This window comes from Camelus dromedarius, chromosome 9, assembly GCF_036321535.1.
Source record: "Camelus dromedarius isolate mCamDro1 chromosome 9, mCamDro1.pat, whole genome shotgun sequence".
NCBI lineage: Eukaryota > Metazoa > Chordata > Mammalia > Artiodactyla > Camelidae > Camelus > Camelus dromedarius.
Genome location: NC_087444.1, coordinates 1789656 through 1798731, shown reverse-complemented (window position 1 = coordinate 1798731; position 9076 = coordinate 1789656). Strand labels below are relative to the sequence as shown.

The window sequence follows — 9076 nt, the reverse complement described above, 5'->3', positions numbered from 1 at the left end:
CTGAATATACGACAGAAAAGCTGTCACCTCACGGTCAAACTCGAGTGGACGAGGAGCTGCCTCTTACAGACGAGTGAAGAAAGTGGCTTCTTGAGATAGAAACTTCTCCTGGGAAGACCCTGTGAAGACTGTTGGAATGAAAGCAGAAGATTTAGAATGTGACAGAACTGAGCTGATAAAGCGGTGGCAGGGTTTGAGAGGATTGATTCCAATTTTGGAAGTTTTATTGTGAGTAAAATGCTGTCAAACTGCATTGCATGCTACAGAGACATTGTTTATGAAAGGAAGAGTCAATCTACGTGGCAAACTTCACTGTTTCATTTTAGGAAATTTCCGCAGTCGCCCCAGCCTTCAGCAACCATCCCCTGATCAGTCAGCAGACAGTGACATCAAGGCAAGACCTCCACCAGCAAAATGTCAGGACTCCCTGAGGGCTCAGATGATGGTTAGCATTTTTTAACAACAAAGTATTTTTTAATTAAGGCGTGTACATGGTTTTTTAGGCATAATGCTGTTGTGCACTTAATAGGCTAATAGTATAGTATAGACGTAACTTTTATATGCAGTAGGAAACCAAAAAATTCACCTGGCTCACACTGTTGTGATGTTTGCTCTATTGCCCTGTCTGGAACTGAACCCACAGTATCTCAGAGGCACGCCTGTGTATTTATACTTTTTAATGAGAATATTGTGCCCAGTCACTTGACTGAAGGCTCAGTTCCTGTTGACCTTCTCTGGTTTCCCAACAGTTAAAATTTGCAAATAACATTACTTCTTCCAATCCTTTCCAACCTGAAGGACACAGCATGGCCCCTCATTGTTCTGACTGCATTTCTTTGGCAACACAGGGGGCAAACATCTTTCCAGGTGTCTACTGAGCGTTTGTTTTCCTTTCGTGGACTGCCAGCTCATATGCCCTGCCAGTTTTTCTATTTGGGATTTGTCATGTTTTTATTGATCCGTTAAAAAATATTTTAAATTCATTTCCATTTCAGAAATAAATATTTTTGCATTACTTCTGCCAAGAAAGAAAGAGTCAGCAAATGTCATATGTCAGTGTTAGGGTGTGAGCAGCCTGGAAAGGCTGAGAATCACTGCTGGAGGCGACGTGCCTGCAAACTGACTTTTTGTTCCCTTGGTCCTTAAACTCCAGTGGGGGGGAGGGAGGTGACCAACAAAATGAGGGCCAGGATGAGGCATGTGCTATTGCCATGGAGCAGCCCCCGCCGGCCGGCTCCCACCCCCGCGGCCTCCCCACCCCCTCCCTTCACCCCGGGCGGTCTCCCTGCCAGGTTTGCAGGGATTATCTGGGATCAATATTTGAAATACTTGTATTTTTTTCTAACTGGAGTTAAGTTTATAAGCTTTTTTTTATTTAACCACCAAACACCAGCAATACAAGTCTGGACGGGAGCCCGTCTGACTCGGAGCCAGCACACTTCCCCGTCGCCAGGAGCCCGCCCTTCTCCTTGCTTCTCCCCCGGAGTGACTGACATTTCCTTTCGAAAGCTGATCCCCCGACTTCTCAGACTCTTCATCCCAGTCATTCAGACCCCAAACGATTCCCAGAGATCCTGGCCATCCCAGCCTGATACCTGAGCTGTAACTGGGCCATGGCCTGGGCTCCAGTCTCTCCCTGGTGGGGGCGGGGGGAGGGCGGTTAACTGCCGACTCTGCAAACGCAAAAGGAGGCTGTGGTCAGCGGGGGTGGGGGGTGGGGGGAACGGGGGCATCTGACAAGTCCGAAGGCTGGCCCCCGGCACGGGGCTGTGGGGAGAGCCCCGTTCACACGAACCCCTAAGGACTGGAAGAAGTCCGTGCACTCACTCCACTCGGCGTCATCATCATTTGCTTTTACTAATATGATATATTTCTGTCAATCATCAAACGTGCATCGAGCATCAGCCGTGTAGCAGGCCCTGTCCTAGGCTCTGGTGAACAAGGCTAAATGGACTGTGGTGAAATTTACTGCCCAGGAGGAAAGACAGACATGGAATAAATCATTCCACATCCCAAACTCAGTCATTACAAGTGTGAAAACTCTGCTTAGTCAAGCAGGGACAGTTTCCTGGCCCAGTTTACAAGCTCCTTTCTGAGCCCTTTGAAAGGATTCAGGCGGACAGCGAGGACACTGCCCCAGGGATTTTTGACTGCAGGCCTTTTCTGCCTCCCTTGTTCAGGGATGGGCCGCCCTGAGAACACAGACGGTGCTGACGTGAGTGAGGAGACCTCACGGGAGGGCGCGGGCAGAAGCTGGGCGACACCGCCGCTGCTCCCCCCCCCCCCCCGCCACTTGGGAAACTCGTCTGGAGGCCCAGCCTCGCAGCGCTCAGGACCACTCAGGGCACTTTGGGACTGGTCCGAGACGCGGCGGGATCATCCCTGCCGGCCTTGGAAGCCAGCTCTGAGTCAGCTCTCACTGACCCGCGCACTCAGGCCTCCTCCCCTCGTCTCCCTGCTCTTTCTTGCTCAGAACTCATGTTCCAGATGGACTCAGCTGGCAAGTGTTTGAGACGTTTCTCAGCATCCTGTGATGTGTTCCTGGGCCTCTGGGCCCTGTGCGCGGTGAGTCACCGGCTCTGACTTGACCCCTGCTGCATACGGGCCCTTTCTTCCCGGGTCCATAACCAGAGCCCCCGTGTTCCCGCAGCAAGGCCAGGCAGGGACAGCCCTGCTGTGAGGAGCGGCTGGTCGACCCTGCCCTCCAAGGAGTCTTTTCTTCCCCTTTCCCCTCCACATGGATTCTTTCTCAGATTTCATTTCTCCAAGGCTGGGGATGAAAGCAGCATCCCGCGGGGTCTTCCCTCCCCCAGCCCCCCCCCCCCACCTAACTCCTGTTACATCTGGGCCGCGGGACTGAACACAGCTGGTTATTCTGCCAAAGCAGGAATGCTGCTGTCTCATCCCAAAGGGCAGATTCCCTTTTTAGCAACTTGGGGGAGGAGGTGAGTCGGTGAGATGGGGACATGGGATGGGAGAGAGCCTTTGTCTTGTGGTTAAGAGACCGCCGGGCTTCCAATCCTGGCAGTGTCACTGCTGAGCTGAGTGGCTTTGAAAAACTTTCTGTGCTTCAGTTTCCTCATCTATAAAATATAAAAAGCCCCCAACTCATAAGCTTATTATGAAGACAAAATGAGTTAAAATGTGTGCAGATCTTTTTAAATCCCAGAAGTGTGTATCAGGAGTGGACTTCTTGCTGACATTACAGACCCTTAGGGAGCTTCCTTTCTGCAGTTGTTTGCACCTGCAGGGGCTGGTAACGATGATCTTGTGTGTGGCCTCCCCTTCCTGCCTTTCCTGGTTAGTACCCAGGATGGCTATCTAGCATTGCTTCTTCCATTTCTGTCGGCCCAGGTCAGCCGCACGTGGCTGGATGGCTTCCTTCGCTCTAGTATCTCTGGGCTCTGCTTCACCAAGCTTTGGGTGAGGGGTGGACGAGAGAAACCCATTCATGACTGAGCAAGTCTTTCATCCCCAGGCCTGAGCACTCGCCTTCTCCATGGCTGAACCCCAGGGAGAGCCCATATGAATCATCCATACATCAATCCATTTATTTACTCTTATTTCACACACATTCTTGGGCACCTACTAACTGTTAGACAGTGTGAGAGATACTAGGTCCAAAAAGATGAAAGAAGAGTCCCTGTGCTCAAGGAGCTCAAAGTCACGTGCAGCTGCAGCCCTGGGCTATGAGGTGCTGTGAGGAAGGAGGTGCGGGGAGCCTTGGGTGCACCAGGGAGGTAGCTGACCTGACGCCAGGCGTGGGGGTTGATGGCGTTCTGTGCCGGGTTCTGGGACACTAGGAGAATCTGGCCAAGTGAAATGAAGGGGAGGATGTTCCTGGCCAAGGGAGCAGCAGGTGCAAATGCCTGGAGGAGAAGGAGAGTGGACTCGGGGCTGCGTGTGGATTCACTGGTGGGGGCTCCCCTCCAGCCTCACCTCTGATGCTTGAGATCTGTCCCATTTACCCCGTGCTTTCCTGATTGTTTGTTTGGGGGGTTTTTGTTTGCTTGCTTTTTTGTTTTTGTTTTTTGGGGGGGGGAGATGATTAGGTTTATTTATTTATTTTTAATGAAGGCACTGGGAATTGAATCCAGGACCTCGTGCACACTGGGCATGCACTCCACCACTGAGCTCTACCCTCCCCTACTTCTTAATATTCTATCTCAAATGGTGCTCAAAAAACAGAGTCAATTTTCGTAATTTTCCCTTGACCTGTATGAGGCTGGGAGATTCATCATATGGTCCACAGTGTTATGACTATGTCTTCACACTTCTGTTAAATACAATAGATTGAACACAGGTGTTTATCCCAGATACCTTGTTAAAATATCACTGAAAGGAGAGGAGAGGAGAGAAAAATAGGTGTAAACTCACAAAGCCAGAGAGAGGAGACAACAGTAAATGAGAAATGCCAGCAGATGTTTGGAATGTGACAATCAGATAAACGAGCCAGGGAGCCACGGGTGTGCTGGGCGGAGCTCCCTGTGAAGCAGACCCTGAGGCGGAGACCCGCTGCAGGAGGCCGGCGGGGCAGAGCTTGGGGGGCCCCCGGCGGGGCAGTGAAGGGCGCAGGCCGGCAGAGGGGGTGGGCCGGGGTGCAGTCACGGCCGCCTCGACTGGCCTCGCGGGAGGCCGTTTGGAGTGGTCCTGAACTAGTGCGAGGGGCTCGGGCCTTTGTCCCCACCGCGGGCCGGTCGCTGGACTCTCCCAGAAGGAGATAACTTTGAGTGAGGCAGCTTCCTCCATCCAGGGCTGATTCCTGGGAAGAAACTCAGCTGGAAGCTGGAAGAAAATATGTCCAGGCTCTAGGAAAGGAGAGTCTCCATCAAAATGGGAGCATCGAGGTGGTGCACCCCAACACTCACTACAAAGACATTCAAAGGCGAGGCAGGCCCTTCAGGCCGCGAAGCCCTGGAAAGGCCCAGCACCGGCAGTGCGGGCGCCTCCGAGGGCGAGGGGGCACGCCTCTGAAGGGCTATGTGAGGACCCCGCCCGCCCGGCAGGGGACTGAATATTTACTGTGGGGGGGCTTTAACCAGGGGGGTCCCAGACCCCGAGACACGGGACATGGCAGGGCTGCGCAGGGGAAGCACCTGAAAATGAAAGATTTAAAAGGAGTCTTTGGAAAACGGGGAATTCTGCTTTCTGAATTGTGGGAACGTGAGGAGGCAGGCTGGCAGGGGCCAGGCAGGGGTCTAGACAGGAGATTCGCCTCTAGGGAGACGGGCCAGCCTGGAGAAAAGACCTGCCATCCTGAGGTTTGGGGGTTCTTGAATGAACAAGCCAGCCAGTCACCTCACCGCCCTGATGAAGACGATCAGGGGCAAACCTTACCCACAGGCATGTGGCTTCTAGTCAGGTTTCAGACGTGGTTGGAGTCCGGGACGCTACTCATGTACTGAGGGAAGAGCTCACCATGAAAGACAGTTGCACAAACAGACAGATGGCAAAAAGAACTCACAGGAGGCAGAGACGATGCAGGAAGCTAAATAAAACTGAAAACAAAACAATAAAACCCTTTAACGTCCTCAAAGAGATAACAGACAATGTCGTGTTACTGAAACAAGAACTGGATGCTATAAAAAGGAACAACGGCAGCATAAGAAAGCTTACTGCTCATCCACGTGAGCCCAGTCAGCGGTAAAAAGAGGGCAGAGTGAGGGGGGACTCTGCTCCACAGTGTCATTCAGGGCTCAGCTGCCAGACACTGTGCCGTCTTTACCACCTGTCACCCCAGGGAGGGGAACGAGGATCTCGCTGAGGGTTTTGTGAATCAGGTCTGTAGGTGGCAAGCGTGACGTCCCCCCTCTGCCATCAGCTAAGACCGACACAGCTTAGCTTTGTGCTCAGGAAGAAGGATCTGCTTGGGGGAAAACCCTATGGTGTCTGCACAAGGAGGGGTGGAAGGTAAAGTCAGGGAGTTCTCACGGCAGGCCTGGGAGTCAGCTAGTCCGGACGGAGGCCGGCAGCGGGAGGCTCCAGGAGCGAACGTCTCCAGGAGAACATGGAACTGAAAGAATATCAGATGTTTAACTGAAAAAGAAAGCTGACTTCATGGGGGCGTTATAATGTTCTTGTGAGGGTAGGAAGAAATTATGATGGTGAAAAATGAGCAGATGATAAAACGGAGGAAGTGGTTCCCTACAGAAAAAACAAACAGTGAAAGAAAGAAGTGGAATCGCATTTTTGGTTCAATCACTAAGTAGTAAAAAGACTGCAAAGCAGGTCTTTTGGAAGAATGAAGGAGGGCGAGGGGTGATGAGAAGCAACAGTGCTGAACTGCCGTCTTCTGTGTAGAAAGTCCGCAGACAACACAGAAACGTCAGGCAGAAGTGGAGACCATGCAAAGGAGCAGGAAACACTTCAGAGGAAGATAAAGGAGAGGGGGAAGGGTTAGTGGGCCTTCGTGGTGGTTGTTTATAAGCCTTGCAATATTTTTGACTTTTAAAACCGTACATATATATACATATATATGTAACTTCATAAATAATAATGACATAAAAAGTCCATAGACAGGCCAAGCTTCAGGCACGACTGAGCTCGGAAACTCATACAAAGTTATCGGGACTTGATTTCTTGGCTTTGTTCACTCTGTATTGGCTTCATTTTTAGTTGGGCCCTGGGGCACAGGACCTCCTGGCCCATGTTTTTCTTAATTTCTTTCTTTCTTTCTTCCTTTCTGTCTAAAAAAATATAAATTGTGGTTGCAGAACACATGAGGTTTGCCGTCCTAACCACGTTTAAGAGCACAGCGCAGCGGTGGCGGGTATTTCCGCATCGTTGGGCAGCACGTCTCCAGAATGTGTACATCTTGCAAGATGAAATCTTTATGTCCAGTAAACAACTCTTCCTTCCCCCTCCCCCGCCTCCTGGCAACCACCCTTCTACTTTCTGCTGTTTTCTTATAGCTCTTAGTGAAAGCAGAAAGAAAGCTCACTTTCCTGATAATTCTGACAAAAGTCCCAGGACTGTTCCACTGGAGTGACCAGGAATTGGCCGGTATCCCCAAAACAAATGCCTGAGAGTCAGGGCGGAGTGGTTGCCCGAGGAGCGAGGACAGAAGGGGCCGGGACTCCAGGCCAACAAACTGAGTCCAGCACAGGGAGCAGTGGGAGGGCCAGGCCTGCGAGAGCAGGTGCCACCCTGCTCAGACCCCGCCTGACGTAGGGCTGACTGCTACCTCCATGCTCGTCCTGGCCGGCGAGATTGTCTCAGCTCTGCACTGCACTTGCGACTCTTCTAAACCTCTTCGGTATAAACTTTCTTTTTAAGGGTTACTGTTTGGATAAGTAGAAAATTGTGATTATTAGGAACTTTAACCTTCTTTGGAAATGTTCATTAGTTGTTTGTATCTTTTCTTATGAATTGTCTGTTCATGCTCTTTGCTCATCCATGTTTATTAATAAATACATTTGTCAGGCTTCCCAATTCTAACACAGGTGCAAAAGCATGTTTAAAAAACATTTCATAGAACCTTGTACAAGGCTTTGGAAATCGCCTAGAGGTGTGACTCTCACTGCGCAAAAAGAAAAGTAAGGCGTGGCGAAGGGGAGTGCAGCTGGCCCTGGCGCCCTGCGGGTGAGGGACGAAGGAGCAGAACCCCGGGCCACCCTCCACCTGTCAGATTGTGCAGCCTCCTCAGTTACCCTGAAATCTAGTTCCCCCCAAAGTCACGTTTCCTGCCCAATCACCACATTCAGAGATTGCAGGCAGCCACCTTTATCTTCCCACAGCTGCAGCATTTTCAAAAGACGAGGGATAAATGAGGAGATGTCTCAGCTGACCTGAGGCCTCTTGTGATTTCGTGCTGTGATCAGGCCTTCCCCTCAGTCAGTACCTCCAGGTCTCCGTGCTGGCTAGCCCAGTATTGGACCGTGTTTTGCCATTTAAATCATGCAAGTTACAATTTAAAAAAATAAATACATAAATAGAAAAGATTAGTCTTGTAGCCCTGTCAAAGAATGAGAAAGAAATGCTGATTTTTTTTTTTTTTTTTTTTTTTTTTGCAGGCGGAAGGAATGAAAAGGGCAGAGCAACCACTGCGCTGTTGGCCCCAGTGCCCTTCTGCTTCGCAGTCCTGGATTCTCATGAAGCTTAACCACAAAAGAGATCGAAAACACCCTGGTTGGAATGGAGCATTCAGGGCTCCTCCCACAGTTCTCACTTAGCATTAGTGATACAGTGGTTGTGTGGGTCACAGCAGATGTAATTTGCAGAAGGATAACTGGAGGGTTTAGAGTTTCAGTATGTAAACTGAACCCTAAGGAACATGAGGCAATGGGCAGGGTTTTCTCTCGCCGAGGAAGTCTCTTGGTCCAGAGTAAACTTTAAGCAATTGTGTTTTGTTGACTCTAAGTTTCAAGACTAATCAAGTATCTACTGTAGTTTGGAAGGCTCCCTGCTGAACTCTATTTTTATCTGTTAATTTCGTGTTTCCGTCTTCCTTGGCAGTGGGCACCATTTAGGTGATAGTAGGTTAGATAGTCGCCTCAGTGAGGCAGGAGGAGAGTAGGATTCTGTTAAGTAGATAATAGAGAGGTTTAGAATTGTTGAGTGATGAGATTAGAGCTCCAGGTGGGCAGGTCTTCGGGGTAAAAGCAGGAGGGCAGGGTTGGAGCTATACCAACAGGCAGAGCACTTAGTACGTACCAGACATTGTGGGGAACCTTTCAAGTACTAACTCATTTCATGCTCATAAGAATCCATGAGGAGGGCACATCACAGATGAAGAGACTGAGGTTCAGAGTAGTCAAGTTAATTGCCCGAAGACACACAGCTAGACTTCTTGGGGGCAGAGCAATCACTCTGACTCCAGGACCTTGCACTCTTAGTCTGTCTCTTTAAAAGCTCCACGATTGCTCTGGAGTTTGTATTCCCTGCTCCTGAAAGAGTGCTTAGCAAATAGGAGGTGCCCCCAACATATTAGTCAGCTGAATGTGTACATTCTCCATGCTGCCTTGGCCTGGGTCAAGGTCAGTGTGCTCCACCAGTCAGGGAGACCTGGAAGCTGCATTTAGATGGCCTTTCAAACTTCTCCAAACTTTCTGTTCAAACTTAGAACTTCCTGGATAAT

At 50.2% G+C, this 9076-nt stretch overlaps 1 long non-coding RNA gene across 1 annotated transcript; it reads left to right on the top strand.

The window, feature by feature from the left end:
* The first annotated feature begins 2195 nt into the window (after positions 1-2195).
* Positions 2196-9076, top strand: LOC116154747 (uncharacterized). The gene is made up of 3 exons (XR_004138679.2): positions 2196-2215; positions 2474-2565; positions 8013-9076. It is a non-coding gene; the product is annotated as an uncharacterized LOC116154747 (long non-coding RNA).